We start from the raw sequence: 16,740 nt of genomic DNA, 5'->3' as shown, positions 1-16,740 counted from the left end.
ATATACAATGACCAAACCCAGACACTACTGTGGATGCCAATAAGTGCTTGCTGATAGATGATATAGCTGTCTCCTGAGCTCTACCAGTGCCTGACAAATACAGAAGTGGATGCTCACAGCCATCCATTGGATGGAGCACAGGGTCCCCAAAGAAAGAGCTAGAGAAAGTATCCAAGGAGCTGAAGGGGTTTGCAGCCCCATACGAGGAACGACAATATGAACTAGCCAGTATCTCCAGAGCTCCGTGAGACTAAACCACCAATCAAAGAAAATACATGGTGGGACTCATGTCTCTAGCTGCCTATATAGCAGAGGATGGCCACGTCAGTCATCAGTGTGAGGAGATGCCCTTGGTCCTGTGAAGGTTCTATACCCCAGTATAGGGGACTGCAGGGCCAGGAAGCAGGAATAGGTGGGCTGGTGAGAAGTGGGAGGGGGAAAGGGGTAGGGGATTTTCAGAGTGGAAACTAAGAAAGGGGATAACATCTTAAATGTAAATAAAGAAAATATCTAATATAAAAAGAAAAAGATTTATATTTTAACATGATCTCAGTCTCGGGCATCCTAGACACCGCTGGACACTGCAGAAGAGCTGACAACAAAGTGGGGGCCCAGGGGGAGGTTTGATCATCCCCAGAACTGAAGGGAGGAGAGAGCAAAGGGAGAGGGGCGCTTTGTGGTTCCCATTTGGGTGAGAGTCATTGATCTGATCTGTGTCAGGAGAAAGAGAGAAGGTAGAAAGAGGGAGACTGGCCATGGCCACGTAGAGAGAAGGGAGAAGGGAAGAGAGAAAGAAGGAGGGCTAATTATGAGAATAAGAAAGGTGAGAGTTCCTCTATTGGCGGCTCTGTGTTCCATCCTATAGATGACTCTGAGTAAAGTACCCAAGGAGCTGAAGGGGTCTGCAACCCTATAGATGGAACAATACGAACTAATCAGTACCCTCAGAGCTCATGTCTCTAGCTGCATTTGTAGCAGAAGGTGGCCTAGTCTGCAATCATTGGAAAGAGAGGCCCCTTGGTCTTGCAAACTTTATATGCCCTAGTACAGGGGAACGCCAGGGCCAAGAAGTGGGAGTGAGTGGGTAGGGGAGCAGGGTGGGGGGAGGTTATAGGGGACTTTATGGGCTAGCATTTGAAATGTAAATGAAGAAAATATCTAATAAATAAAGTAACTAAGAAAGGTGAGAGTTTAAGAGAGAGAGGAGGTCCCAAGCGGCCCCTTTTATAGTAGGCTCCGCTGCCTTTCTGTTGCCAGGTAACTGTGTGGAGTGGAGGTAACTGAAGGGGTGGAGTCTAGCCAGAATGCCAGAAGCTTGGGATGTTGTCTGCTTGACTTAGAGTCACAGAATTATGGAGCTGGGGGCTCCGTGGTGTCAGGTGCCTATGTCTGGGAATGTGGCTCACTCTTCTGTCCCTTGTAGAGTTTTCTACTGGGTCTTCATAGCAAGCCTCATTCAACCAAATCAGGCTGCCCCATAGAAGTTTGCAATGTAATCTCCAGCAATCATCCAGATTTTTTTTTTTTTTGGAATCTATTGTTATATTTTTTTCCACTTTTTGTCTTTATTCTTAGGCTTAGCTTGGTTTGGGCTTGACAATCTTATTTACATTTGGAAAAAATAGTTCTTTTATCATCTGTATTAATCTTTTAGCTGTCATTTCATTAATTTCTGCTTTTATTATAATTTCTTGCTACCTACTGGAATTTCAGAGAAGGCTAGTTCAGAGTATCAGGGAAGACATAACTGGCTTTTGTTTTCCTATGACTTTGAGGTGCATCATTGGATTCTTTATTTATCCCCCTACTTTATCTCTCAATAAGCATGTACAGATACAATTTTTTCTCATGGATTTGTCTTACCTATTTCTGAGAATATCGTGGAAGTTGTGCCAATATTTTCATTTAAAATCTAAGACATTTTAAATTTTAAATTCTTTCCTTATATTTTTCAGTAATGTGCAATTTATTTTTTGGGTAATGTCTATGGTATCTCTTGCTAATGATTTCTTGTATTCTACTACAATCTGACAGGATACAAAGAATTATTTTGATGCCATTGTCTTTGTCCAAATTGTAGTGTGATGATTTTAAAGAATGATTATGGCTTGCTTAGAAAAATGTATATTTCCTATTTGTGGAATGGAATATTTTCTATATCTTTGTTAAATCCATTGACCCATAATGAAGTTTAACTCTGAAGTTTCATTTTTGCTTTTCAGTTTTGATGACTTATCTCAAAGTGAGAATGAGATATTGAAGTTCCTCATTATCACTGTAGCCGAACCTTTATGTAACTTCATTAATTTTGATGTTTAATTTATAAAATGTGAGATCAAATGACTTGACAAAGAAGTAATTAAAATTGTTGTTTTCTTTCTATAACTTTTGCTTTTATCATTATGCAGTGACCTCCATTTTTTTCTGCCTAACTTTTGAGTTTTACTTTACTAGATATCTGAAGAAATATAATAACTTGTGTTGGGTTTTTTATTTCCTTGTTATACTGATTCCTCCCTCTTTACAGTTAGTCTCTGAGCATCTCTGGCAATGTGTATTTTATGAACAGTTGAATTTTATTTTGTAATCACTCTAGCTAGTGTGTACCCCTTCAATAACAAAGTAAGGTAGTTTATATTTAAAACTATTGTCAAGAGTCATATACTTAAGAAAAATAAAAGAGTCATATACCTTGCTTGTAGTTTTGTTTGCTGTTTTGTTTGGTTGGCTTCTTGTTAGTTCTTTCCTTCCTCCCCAGGTACTATTGGGGGTTTGCTGATTCCTTCTGCTGGCCATGATGGGTTTCTTTCAAGTACCCCTTTATCTATCATTTCCTCATATAATGTTAGCTCTTTCTAGTGCTCTTAGGGTAAAATTGTCTTTCATTAAGTAACTTGTCTATGCCTTTAGTCTTTTTGTCAGCTGTTTCTTCTATGCCACAGATTTTTATGTTCTCCCATTGAAATCCAGAGTGCTTAGAAATGTATACCTGCTCACTATTTGTATTTTCTTTATATTTGTTCATTGTCTTATTTCCTTGTTGTTATCTCTCACACTTGAATATCATTCTTCCTTTTGATCTTTTTTATAATTAATCTTTTTTGCTGTTCTGTTATGAATTGATTTACCCTTTGATTTATAGCATCTATTTGCTTCTTTCTTATAGTGAAATTTTCCTCAATGGTTTTTTTTCTTCCAAATTGTTGACCATATCAACAACTCTACCAATTTTCTTATTTCCATCTTTAATTGATTTACTTATTTTATTCACAGGGTTAAATTGAGTACTTCATGTAGTCACTATTCCATTGTTCTTGTTGTTTTGTTTTGTTTCCTTGTTTTAAATAATTTGAAAAAATATTCTTTTGTCAACTCAGATATTTTATTAGTGTTTTTGTTTTCTATAATTGAGGGGAAATGAATGTAAGGAGTGGCTCATTTCCCTATTTCTTATGTGTTTTCTTATATTTTTTGTGTCTTCCAAGATGGATGTCTTTAGCTTTTATGTCATCTCTTTTCTTACATTTTAAAATATTGTGTGTCTTCCTCATGAGATTTTTTCACTTGGGTTTATGTTTACTCCTCTTATGTATGAGGGAAGCTACCTGTAATAACAAATATAGTAACATGGCAGTAATGCTGGAGTTACCCTGCAGTAGAATATACTTATATACTTCAGTTATATCTGTAATATTGTTCAGAGAAAGGAGCCCTAGTATATTGATCGAAATCAGATAAGAGAGTTTTACAGTTAAAAGTATTCACAGGAAAACAGGGAGGATATGGGAAAAGGATAAAATGCAAAAGTGTATAGTTTAGCGATATGAAGAATAATAGAAAATACTACAGAGTTGAATGCAGAGAAAGGACAACCATAAATCCCCTTTCAAGTTAAACAGAAGCTAAAGCAAATGAGTTGGACAAAAACCAAAGCACAGAAAGGAAAACAGAAAAAAAAAAAGAAGAAGAAGATTTAATCTCAGTGGCTGTTTCTTTATGAAATCAATGTTCAGCTCCACCCACTGTTTTGTTTTCTAAATATATTTATCCCATGATCTCCACTGGATTTCTTTTTTCTTTTTTTTTTTTTCCATTTTTTATTAGGTATTTAGCTCATTTATATTTCCAATGCTATACCAAAAGTCCCCCATATCCACCCACCCCCACTCCCCTGCCCACCCACTCCCCCTTTTTGGCCCTGGTGTTCCCCTGTACTGGGGCATATAAAGTTTGCAAGTCCAATGGGCCTCTCTTTCCAGTGATGGCCGACTAGGCCATCTTTTGATATATATGCAGCTAGAGTCAAGAGCTCCGGGGTACTGGTTAGTTCATAATGTTGTTCCACCTATAGGGTTGCAGATCCCTTTAGCTCCTTGGCTACTTTCTCTAGCTCCTCCATTGGGAGCCCTATGATCCATCCATTAGCTGACTGTGAGCATCCACTTCTGTGTTTGCTAGGCCCCAGCATAGTCTCACAAGAGACAGCTACATCTGGGTCCTTTCAATAAAATCTTGCTAGTGTATGCAATGGTGTCAGCGTTTGGATGCTGATTATGGGGTGGATCCCTGGATATGGCAGTCTCTACATGGTCCATCCTTTCATCTCAGCTCCAAACTTTGTCTCTGTAACTCCTTCCATGGGTGTTTTGTTCCCAAATCTAAGGAGGGGCATAGTGTCCACATTTCAGTCTTCATTCTTCTTGAGTTTCATGTGTTTAGCAAATTATATCTTATATCTTGGGTATCCTAGGTTTGGGGCTAATATCCACATATCAGTGAGTACATATTGTGTGAGTTTCTTTGTGAATGTGTTACCTCACTCAGGATGATGCCCTCCAGGTCCATCCATTTGGCTAGGAATTTCATAAATTCATTCTTTTTAATAGCTGAGTAGTACTCCATTGTGTAGATGTACCACATTTTCTGTATCCATTCCTCTGTTGAGGGGCATGTAGGTTCTTTCCAGCTTCTGGCTATTATAAATAAGGCTGCTATGAACATAGTGGAGCATGTGTCCTTCTTACCAGTTGGGGCATCTTCTGGATATATGCCCAGGAGAGGTATTGCTGGATCCTCTGGTAGTACTATGTCCAATTTTCTGAGGAACCGCCAGACTGATTTCCAGAGTGGTTGAACAAGCCTGCACTCCCACCAACAATGGAGGAGTGTTCCTCTTTCTCCACATCCACGCCAGCATCTGCTGTCACCTGAATTTTTGATCTTAGCCATTCTGACTGGTGTGAGGTGAAATCTCAGGGTTGTTTTGATTTGCATTTCCCTGATGATTAAGGATGTTGAACATTTTTTCAGGTGTTTCTTTGCCATTCGGTATTCCTCAGGTGAGAATTCTTTGTTCAGTTATGAGCCCCATTTTTTAATGGGGTTATTTGATTTTCTGAAGTCCACCTTCTTGAGTTCTTTATATATGTTGGATATTAGTCCCCTATCTGATTTAGGATAGGTAAAGATCCTTTCCCAATCTGTTGGTGGTCTTTTTGTCTTATTGACGGTATCTTTTGCCTTGCAGAAACTTTGGAGTTTCATTAGGTCCCATTTGTCAATTCTCATTCTTACAGCAGAAGCCATTGCTGTTCTGTTCAGGAATTTTTCCCCTGTGCCCATATCTTCAAGGCTTTTCCCCACTTTCTCCTCTATAAGTTTCAGTGTCTCTGGTTTTATGTGAAGTTCCTTGATCCACTTAGATTTGACCTTAGTACAAGGAGATAAGTATGGATCGATTCGCATTCTTCTACACGATAACAACCAGTTGTGCCAGCACCAATTGTTGAAAATGCTGTCTTTCTTCCACTGGATGGTTTTAGCTCCCTTGTCGAAGATCAAGTGACCATAGGTGTGTGGGTTCATTTCTGGGTCTTCAATTCTATTCCATTGGTCTACTTGTCTGTCTCTATACCAGTACCATGCAGTTTTTATCACAATTGCTCTGTAGTAAAGCTTTAGGTCTGGCATGGTGATTCCGCCAGAAGTTCTTTTATCCTTGAGAAGACTTTTTGCTATCCTAGGTTTTTTGTTATTCCAGATAAATTTGCAAATTGCTCCTTCCAATTCGTTGAAGAATTGAGTTGGAATTTTGATGGGGATTGCATTGAATCTGTAGATTGCTTTTGGCAAGATAGCCATTTTTAGAATGTTGATCCTGCCAATCCATGAGCATGGGAGATCTTTCCATCTTCTGAGATCTTCCTTAATTTTTTCTTCAGAGATTTGAAGTTTTTATCATACAGATCTTTCACTTCCTTAGTTAGAGTCACGCCAAGATATTTTATATCATTTGTGACTATTGAGAAGGGTGTTGTTTCCCTAATTTCTTTCTCAGCCTGTTTATTCTTTGTATAGAGAAAGGCCATTGACTTGTTTGAGTTTATTTTATATGCAGCTACTTCACCGAAGCTGTTTATCAGGTTTAGGAGTTCTCTGGTAGAATTTTTAGGGTCACTTATATATACTATCATATCATCTGCAAAAAGTGATATTTTGACTTCCTCTTTTCCAATTTGTATCCCCTTGATCTCCTTTTGTTGTCGAATTGCTCTGGCTAATACTTCAAGTACTATGTTGAAAAGGTAGGGAGAAAGTGGGCAGCCTTGTCTAGTCCCTGATTTTAGTGGGATTGCTTCCAGCTTCTCTCCATTTACTTTGATGTTGGCTACTGGTTTGCTGTAGATTGCTTTTATCATGTTTAGGTATGGGCCTTGAATTCCTGATCTTTCCAACACTTTTATCATGAATGGGTGTTGGATCTTGTCAAATGCTTTTTCTGCATCTAACGAGATGATCATGTGGTTTTTGTCTTTGAGTTTGTTTATATAATGGATTACATTGTTGGATTTTCGTATATTAAACCATCCCTGCGTCCCTGGAATAAAACCTACTTGGTCAGGATGGATGATTGCTTTAATGTGTTCTTGGATTCGGTTAGCGAGAATTTTATTGAGGATTTTTGCATCGATATTCATAAGAGAAATTGGTCTGAAGTTCTCTATCTTTGTTGGGTCTTTCTGTGGTTTAGGTATCAGAGTAATAGTGGCTTCATAAAATGAGTTGGGTAGAGTACTTTCTACTTCTATTTTGTGAAATAGTTTGTGCAGAACTGGAATTAGATCTTCTTTGAAGGTCTGATAGAACTCTGCACTAAACCCATCTGGTCCTGGGCTTTTTTTGGTTGGGAGACTATTAATAACTGCTTCTATTTCTTTAGGTGATATGGGACTGTTTAGATGGTCAACTTGATCCTGATTCAACTTTGGTACCTGGTATCTGTCCAGAAATTTGTCCATTTCGTCCAGGTTTTCCAGTTTTGTTGAGTATAGCCTTTTGTAGAAGGATCTGATGGTGTTTTGGATTTCTTCAGGATCTGTTGTTATGTCTCCCTTTTCATTTCTGATTTTGTTAATTAGGATTTTGTCCCTGTGCCCTTTAGTGAGTCTAGCTAAGGGTTTATCTATCTTGTTGATTTTCTCAAAGAACCAACTCCTCGTTTGGTTAATTCTTTGAATAGTTCTTCTTGTTTCCACTTGGTTGATTTCACCCCTGAGTTTGATTATTTCCTGCCGTCTACTCCTCTTGGGTGAATTTGCTTCCTTTTTTTCTAGGGCTTTTAGATGTGTTGTCAAGCTGCTAGTATGTGCTGTCTCCCGTTTCTTCTTGCAGGCACTCAGAGCTATGAGTTTCCCTCTTAGAAATGCTTTCATTGTGTCCCATAGGTTTGGGTACGTTGTGGCTTCATTTTCATTAAACTCTAAAAAGTCCTTAATTTCTTTCTTTATTCCTTCCTTGACCAAGGTATCATTGAGAAGAGTGTTATTCAGTTTCCACGTGAATGTTGGCTTTCCATTATTTATGTTGTTATTGAAGATCAGTCTTAGGCCATGGTGGTCTGATAGGATACATGGGACAATTTCAATATTTTTGTATCTATTGAGGCCTGTTTTGTGACCAATTATATGGTCAATTTTGGAGAAGGTCCCGTGAGGTGCTGAGAAGAAGGTATATCCTTTTGTTTTAGGATAAAATGTTCTGTAGATATCTGTCAGGTCCATTTGTTTCATAACTTCTGTTAGTTTCACTGTGTCCCTGTTTAGTTTCTGTTTCCACGATCTGTCCTTTGAAGAAAGTGGTGTGTTGAAGTCTCCCACTATTATTGTGTGAGGTGCAATGTATGCTTTGAGCTTTACTAAAGTGTCTCTAATGAATGTGGCTGCCCTTGCATTTGGTGCGTAGATATTCAGAATTGAGAGTTCCTCTTGGAGGATTTTACCTTTGATGAGTATGAAGTGTCCCTCCTTGTCTTTTTTGATAACTTTGGGTTGGAAGTCGATTTTGTCCGATACTAAAATGGCTACTCCAGCTTCTTTCTTCAGTCCATTTGCTTGGAAAATTGTTTTCTAGCCTTTCACTCTGAGGTAGTGTCTGTCTTTTTCCCTGAGATGGGTTTCCTGTAAGCAGCAGAATGTTGGGTCCTGTTTGTGTAGCCAGTCTGTTAGTCTATGTCTTTTTATTGGGGAATTGAGTCCATTGATATTAAGAGATATTAAGGAAAAGTAATTGTTGCTTCCTTTTATTTTTGTTGTTAGAGTTGGCATTCTGTTCTTGTGGCTGTCTTCCTTTTGGTTTGTTGAATGATTACTTTCTTGGTTGTTCTAGGGCGTGATTTCTGTCCTTGTATTGCTTCTTTTCTGTTATTATCCTTTGAAGGGCTGGATTCGTGGAAAGATATTGTGTGAATTTGTTTTTGTCGTGGAATACTTTGGTTTCTCCATCTATGGTAATTGAGAGTTTGGCCGGGTATAGTATCCTGGGCTGGCATTTGTGTTCTCTTAGTGTCTGTATAACATCTGTCCAGGCTCTTCTGGCTTTCATAGTCTCTGGTGAAAAGTCTGGTGTAATTCTGATAGGCCTTCCTTTATATGTTACTTGACCTTTCTCCCTTACTGCTTTTAATATTCTATCTTTATTTAGTGCATTTGTTGTTCTGATTATTATGTTTCGGGAGGAATTTCTTTTCTGGTCCAGTCTATTAGGAGTTCTGTAGGCTTCTTGTATGATCATGGGCATCTCTTTTTTTATGTTTGGGAAGTTTTCTTCTATTATTTTGTTGAAGATATTAGCTGGCCCTTTAAGTTGAAAATCTTCATTCTCATCAATTCCTATTATCCGTAGGTTTGGTCTTCTCATTGTGTCCTGGATTACCTGGATGTTTTGAGTTAGGATCCTTTTGCATTTTGTATTTTCTTTGACTGTTGTGCCGATGTTCTCTATGGAATCTTCTGCACCTGAGATTCTCTCTTCCATTTCTTGTATTCTGTTGCTGATGCTCGCATCTATGGTTCCAGATCTCTTTCCTAGGGTTTCTATCTCCAGCGTTGCCTCGTTTTGGGTTTTCTTTATTGTGTCTACTTCCCCTTTTAGTTCTAGTATGGTTTTGTTCATTTCCATCACCTGTTTGGATGTGTTTTCCTGTTTTTCTTTAATGATTTCTACCTGTTTGGCTGTGTTTTCCTGCTTTTCTTTAAGGGCCTGTAACTCTTTAGTAGTGCTCTCCTGTAATTCTTTAAGTGACTTATGAAAGTCCTTCATGATGTCCTCTATCATCATCATGAGAAATGTTTTTAAATCTGGGTCTAGATTTTCGGTTGTGTTGGGGTGCCCAGGACTAGGTGGGGTGGGAGTGCTGCGTTCTGATGATGGTGAGTGGTCTTGATTTTTGTTAGTAGGATTCTTACGTTTGCCTTTCGCCATCTGGTAATCTCTGAAGCTAGCTGTTTTAGTTGTCACTGTTAAGAGCTTGTTCTTCAGGTGACTCTGTTAGCCTCTATAAGAAGACCTGGAGGGTAGCACTCTCCTTAGTTTCAGTGGGCAGAGTATTCTCTGCAGGCAAGCTCTCTTCTTGCAGGGCAGGTACCCAGATATCTGGTGTTCGAACCAGACTCCTCGCAGAAGTTGTATTCCACTCACTAGAGGTCTTAGGATCTCGTGTGGAATCCTGTGTGGGCCCTTGCAGGTGTCAGGCGACTCTGCTGGCAAGGTAGCCCGGGGCTCGAGTTGAGCAGAAAGGACTTGTGCCCCAGATCAGGCCCGGGTAGCCTGCTTCCCTATGTACTGCCGTCTCAGGTTCCGCTTGATTGGATTGGGGCAGGCGCTGTGTTCCACTCACCAGAGGTCTTAGGATCCCGTGGGGTGTCCCGTGTGGGCCCTTGCGGGTGTTGGGCAAGACTCTGCTGGCAAGGTAGCCCGGGGCTCGAGTGGAGCTGAAGGGGCTTGTGCCCCAGATCAGGCCCGGGTAGCCTGCTTCCCTATGTACTGCAGTCTCAGGTTCTGCGTGATTGGATTGAGGCAGGCGCTGTGTTCCACTCACCAGAGGTCTTAGGATCCCGTGGGGAGTCCCGTGTGGGCCCTTGCGGGTGTTGGGCAAGACTCTGCTGGCAAGGTAGCCTGGGGCTCGAGTCGAGCGGAAGGCTCCACTGGATTTCTTAATGATGAAACTTGATAAGAGAGTAAGCAGATGTTGGCGAGGATGTGGAGAAAGAGGAACACTCTTCCATTGTTGGTGGGATTGCATGCTTGTACAACCACTCTGGAAATCAGTCTGGCGGTTCCTCAGAAAATTGGACATAGTACTACCAGAGGATCCCACAATACCTCTCCTGGGCATATATGCAGAAGATGTTCCAACCAGTAAGAAGGACACATGCTCCACTATGTTCATAGCAGCCTTATTTATAATAGCCAGAAGCTATAAAGAACCCAGATGCCCCTCAACAGAAAAATGGATACAGAAAATGTGGTACATTTACACAATGGAGTACTACTCAGCTATTAAAAACAATGAATTTATGAAATTCCTAGGCAAATGGATGGCATCCTAGGACCTGGAGGGCATCATCCTGAGTGAGCTAACCCAATCACAAAAGAACTCACACAATATGTACGCACTGGTAAGTGGATATTAGGCAGGAAACTTAGAATACCCAAGATATAAGATACAATTTGCTAAATGCATGAAACTCAAGAAGAACAAAGACCAGTGTGGACACTTTGCACCTTCTTAGAATTGGGAACAAAACACCCATGGAAGGAGTTACAGAGACAAAGTTTGGAGCTGAGACGAAAAGATGGACCATCTAGAGACTGCCATATCCGGGGATCCATCCCATAATCAGCCTCCAAACGCTGACACCATTGCATACACTAGCAAGACTTTGCTGAAAGGACCCTGATATAGCTGTCTCTTGTGAGACTATGCAGGGGGCTAGCAAACACAGAAGTGGACGCTCACAGTCAGCTATTGGATGGATCACAGGGCTCCCAATGGAGGAGCTAGAGAAAGTAACCAAGGAGCTAAAGGGATCTGCAACCCTATAGGTGGAACAACAGTATGAACTACCCAGTACCCCCCAGAGCTCATGTCTCTAGCTGCATATGTATCAAAAGATGGCCTAGTCGGCCATCATTGGAAAGAGAGGCCCATCGGTCATGCAAACTTTATCTGGCTCAGTACAGGGGAACACCAGGGCCAAGAAGTGGGAGTGGGTGGGTGGGGGAGTGGGTGGGTGAGCGTGTGGGGGACTTTTGGGATAGCATTGGAAATGTAAATGAAATAAATACCTAATTAAAAAACAAAATAAAAATAACCATTCATAAAATAATAATAATAATAATAATAAAGAGTAAGCCTCTAAATCTCCTGAAGGTTTCAGGCAAGTGTTGGGGTTCTTTGCCTTTTTTTCCCAGAAATCCTTTGTGTTCTAGATAACTTCTGAGGTTATAAATTAAATCACAGCATGTTTTGTTTTGTACTGACCTAAAAATTACCTCCTCCCTACAGTGAAATAACCTAAAGAATTTCTCAAGTGATTCATTGCTTAATAAAGGGCTTTTTATTTTACATGAAGTATGCATTCAAATTGCACACACAAATAAAATGAACATCAAACATTATGTAAATTTATGCTTTTATATTTATAGATCTATTACTACATAGTTTTGTTGATGTTTAGCTTTCTGTTTTTACATAATATTTTTATTAATCATTGGAGAATTTAATACAGTGTATTTGGGTCATATTCATACCTTCCCACAACTTTTCCAGTCCACTCATGTATCTTTACATGCCCAACTTTATGTTCTCTCTCTGTCTCTGCATTTCTGTCTCTGTGTCTCCTCTCCTCTCCTCTCCTCTCCTCTCCTCTCCTCTCCTCTCCTCTCCTCTCCTCTCCTCTCCTCTCCGCTCCTCTCCTCTCCTCTCCTCTCCTCTCCTCTCCTCTCCTCTCCTCTCCTCATTGCCTTCTTTATTTAAACACATTGAATCCAGTTTGTATTTAACAACAACTTCTGTGTGGGGAGCAAGCCCTGGAGAGTTTTTAATGTACCAAGTGTATTTTGGAGAAAACTGATTTTGTGTCTCTCAGCAGCAATCAAATACCAATGGGGATACTCAGCTAGGCATGAGGCAACATTATACTTGCCTCCCAACCTCCATGCTGGCATGTTGTCTGGCTCAGGCTTATTTACATCATGAAGATGCTGTCATATTTGCTGTGTTCAAATGTGCAGTTGTCCTCTTGTAGTTGAAAAACACTGCTTTCTTATAGTCACCACCTCTAGCTTTTACAAGTTTTCTACTACCTCTTTTTGCATAGATCCCCTAGAGACTTGAAAGGAGAGGTTTGATGTTCACATCTCCTTTGAGGCTGATCACTCCAAAGTCTCTTGTTCTTTGTGTGTTGACTAGCTGAGTGTATGGAATAAAAGCCATCTGCTGCCAGAAGAAACTTCTCTGAGGAGGTCTGAATTATGATGAAATAGGTACTTCATGAGTACCGCAATAAGTCACTAGAAATATTGGATTGCTATGTCCATTTGGGCAAATAGTAGTAGTTATGTTTTCCCTCAGGACCCATGACGCATTTAGCAAAAGGTCTCTGGCTTCATTGAGACAGTCATGGCAAGGTACATCTTGGAAAGAAGGCCTTTAGTACAATAAAAAGATGGGCTGGTTACCCCCTTTTAATATATAATATAAAATGACAAAATTATACTACCATTTTGTTTAGTTTCTATGAGCCAGAGATTCTGAGATCCACCTATTCATCACTCCCTCTCTTTGCCCCTGGAAACTACTGATACTTCATGTCTCCATATTGTCAGTTTTTAACAGTGTCAAATGATTGAAAACACACAGATTGTAGCCTTTAGACTGGCTTGTTTCACTTAGTGGTATGCATTTGACTTTTTCTTGTGACTTTCTTGTTTCGGAGACTTTTTCTTTATATCAATGAATACTGTCTCATTTGCTCATTCCTTTTTTGTTTTTACATTTTTTATTAGATATTTTCTTTATATACATTTCAAATGCTATCCTGAAATTTCCCTATACTCTCCCTCCACCCTGCTCCCCTACCCACCCACTCCTGCTTCTTGGCTCTGGCATTCCCTTGTATTGGGGCATATAAAGTTTGCAATACCAAGGGGCCTCTCTTCCCGGTGATGGCTGACTAAGCCATAGTCTGCTACATATGCTAGAGATACGAGCTCTGGGGGGTACTGCTTAGTTCATATTGTTGTTCCACCTATAGGGTTGCAGACACCCTCAGCTCCCTGGGTGCTCTCTCTAGCTTCTCCATTGGGGACCCTGTGTTCCATCTTATAAATGACTGTGAGCATCCACCTCTGTATTTGCCAGGCACTGACACAGCCTCATACAAGCCAGCCACAACAGGGTCCCTTCAACAAAATCTTTCTGGCGTTGTGCAGTAGTGTCTAGGTGTGGTAGCTGAATATGGGATGGATCCCCAGGTGGGGTAGTCTCTGGATAGTCATTTGCTCATTCTTTGAGAGTTGTTATAATTCCTCTTTAAGGACTGAGGTCATTGTCTGACTTGCTGTTCATTAAGAACTTCAGAAAATAAAATGTGAGTAGCACCTGTGTCTATTTTAAAGGTTTTTTTTTTAATCATTATATGATTCTAGAAAAGGTAGAAACACCCTATACATTACTATAATTCTCAATTTGTTTATCATGCCATTATAGGATTAGAAATATTTAAATCCCTAGATTCCTGAGAAGACATATATGTTATAATAGAAGACTCTGAACTCACCCTATGCCATGTGCTATCATTATACACACACACACACACACACACACACACACACACAAACCAAACAAACAAACATAAATATATTTATAAAAACAAGTACTCCATGCTGCCACTCACAAACTACTATTAGTGATAGCTTTACATGTATGGGAAAGTTAAAAGCTCTTAGCAAGGTTGTGATAGAAAAACAGAAGCTGACAGTGTAAATCACTAAAGCTACATCTGCTTTTTTCCCCCCAATTTTTATTAGATATTTTATTCATTTACATTTCAAATGATACCTCGAAAGTCCCCTATAACTTTCCCCAACCCTGCTCCCCAACCCACCCAATTCCACTTCTTGGCCTTGACTTTCCACTGTACTGGGGCTGAAGAATAAAAATTTTTACTGAACTCTTCTTCACCCCAGAGCCCGACCCCTCCCATCTAGAGATTGTTCCCGGAACACTCCTGAACTCTTCACCCCAGAATGCATTCCTGAACTCCTCATCCTAGAGTTCGAACCCTCCCAACTAAAGACTGTTCCAAGAACATTCTTGAGATAAGGGCCTCCTGGAACAACCTCAAAATAAACCGGGTACAATGCCAAATGATAGGACATGACCCCTTAGTTACATAGATTCCCTTGGCAGAACCCCTTGTTCCTTGGCAGAACCCCCTAGTGATGTAAACTTGTACTTTCCCTGCCCAGCTCTCCCCCCTTGAGTTTTACTATATAAGCCTGTGAAAAATTTGGCTGGTCGTCGATTCTCCTCTACACCACTAGGTGTATGAGTTTCGACCTCAGAGCTCTGGTCTATGTGCTTTCATGTTGCTGCTTTATTAAATCTTACCTTCTACATTTTATGTATGGTCTCAGTGTCTTCTTGGATCCGCGGCTGTCCCGGGGCTTGAGTGCTTGAGTGAGGGTCTCCCTTCGGGGGTCTTTCATTTTGGTGCATTGGCCGGGAATCAGCACGGCCACCCAGAGGTCCTAGACCCACTTAGAGGTAAGATTCTTTGTTCTGTTTTGGTCTGATGTCTGTGTTCTGTTTCTAAGTTTGGTGCGATCGCAGTTTCGGTTTTGCGGACACTCAGTGAGACCGCGCTCCGAGAGGGAACGAGGGGTGGATAAGGATAGACGTGTCCAGGTGTCCACCGTCCGTTCACCCTGGGAGACGTCCCAGGAGGAACAGGGGAGGACCAGGGACGCCTGGTGGACCCCTTTGGAGGCCAAGAGACCATTTGGGGTTGCGATATCGTGGGTTTGAGTCCCACCTCGTGCCCAGTTGCGAGATCGTGGGTTCGAGTCCCACCTCGCGTTTTGTTGCGAGATCGTGGGTTTGAGTCCCACCTCGCGCCTTGTTGCGAGACCGTGGGTTCGAGTCCCACCTCGCGTTTGGTCACGGGATCGTGGGTTCAAGTCCCACCTCGTGCAGAGGGTCTCAATCGGCCGGCCTTAGAAAGGCCATCTGATTCTTTGAATTGCTTGTGGTCGACGCAGAGTCGCCACCGTTTCTGGTTTCTTTTTTGTCTTAGTCTCGTGTCCGCTCTTGTAGTTTCTACTGTTTTTCTAGAAATGGGACAATCGGTGTCCACTCCCCTTTCTCTGACTCTGGAGCATTGGAAGGAGGTGCGGGTCAGAGCCCACAACCAGTCGGTGGAGGTCAGAAAGGGTCCGTGGCAGACCTTTTGTGCCTCCGAGTGGCCGACATTTGGAGTGGGCTGGCCACCAGAAGGTGCTTTTGACTTGTCACTAATTGCTGCCGTTAGGCGAATTGTTTTTCAGGAGGAAGGGGGTCACCCTGATCAGATCCCCTACATTGTGACCTGGCAGAATCTCGTCCAATTCCCACCTCCGTGGGTCAAGCCTTGGACCCCAAACTCTTCGAAACTGACGGTCGCGGTTGCCCAGTCTGATGCAGCTGGAAAGTCCGGCCCATCAGCACCCCCCAAGATCTATCCAGAGATTGACGACCTCCTCTGGATGTACTCCCAACCTCCCCCTTACCCCCTGCCCCAACAGCCGCCTGCAGCTGCCCCACCACAGGGACCAATAGCGAGAGGGGCTCAGGGACCGGCAGGGGGGACTCGGAGTCGCCGAGGCCGAAGCCCTGGGGAGGAAGGGGGGCCAGACTCAACAGTTGCCTTGCCACTCAGAGCACATGTGGGAGGGCCAGCACCAGGACCTACTGATCTCATTCCTTTACAGTACTGGCCTTTTTCCTCTTCTGATTTATATAATTGGAAAACTAACCACCCTCCCTTCTCAGAGAACCCCTCTGGACTTACTAGGCTCCTTGAGTCACTTATGTTCTCCCATCAATCCACTTGGGATGATTGTCAGCAGCTTTTGCAGGTTCTTTTTACAACAGAAGAAAGAGAAAGAATCCTCATGGAGGCGAGAAAAAATGTTCTGGGAGAGGACGGCACACCCACTGCCCTCCCTAACCTTGTGGATGAAGCTTTCCCCTTGAACCGCCCCAACTGGGACTACAACACCGCGGAAGGTAGGGGACGCCTCCTTGTCTATCACCGGACTCTAGTGGCAGGTCTCAGAGGAGCCGCTAGACGGCCCACCAATTTGGCTAAGGTAAGAGAGGTCTTGCAGGGGCAGACTGAACCACCCTCAGTCTTCCTT

The sequence above is a fragment of the Mus musculus genome, chromosome 11, assembly GCF_000001635.26.
Source record: "Mus musculus strain C57BL/6J chromosome 11, GRCm38.p6 C57BL/6J".
Lineage (NCBI taxonomy): Eukaryota > Metazoa > Chordata > Mammalia > Rodentia > Muridae > Mus > Mus musculus.
The sequence above is the reverse complement of the archived record's forward strand: the minus strand, read 5'-3'. Positions refer to the sequence as shown.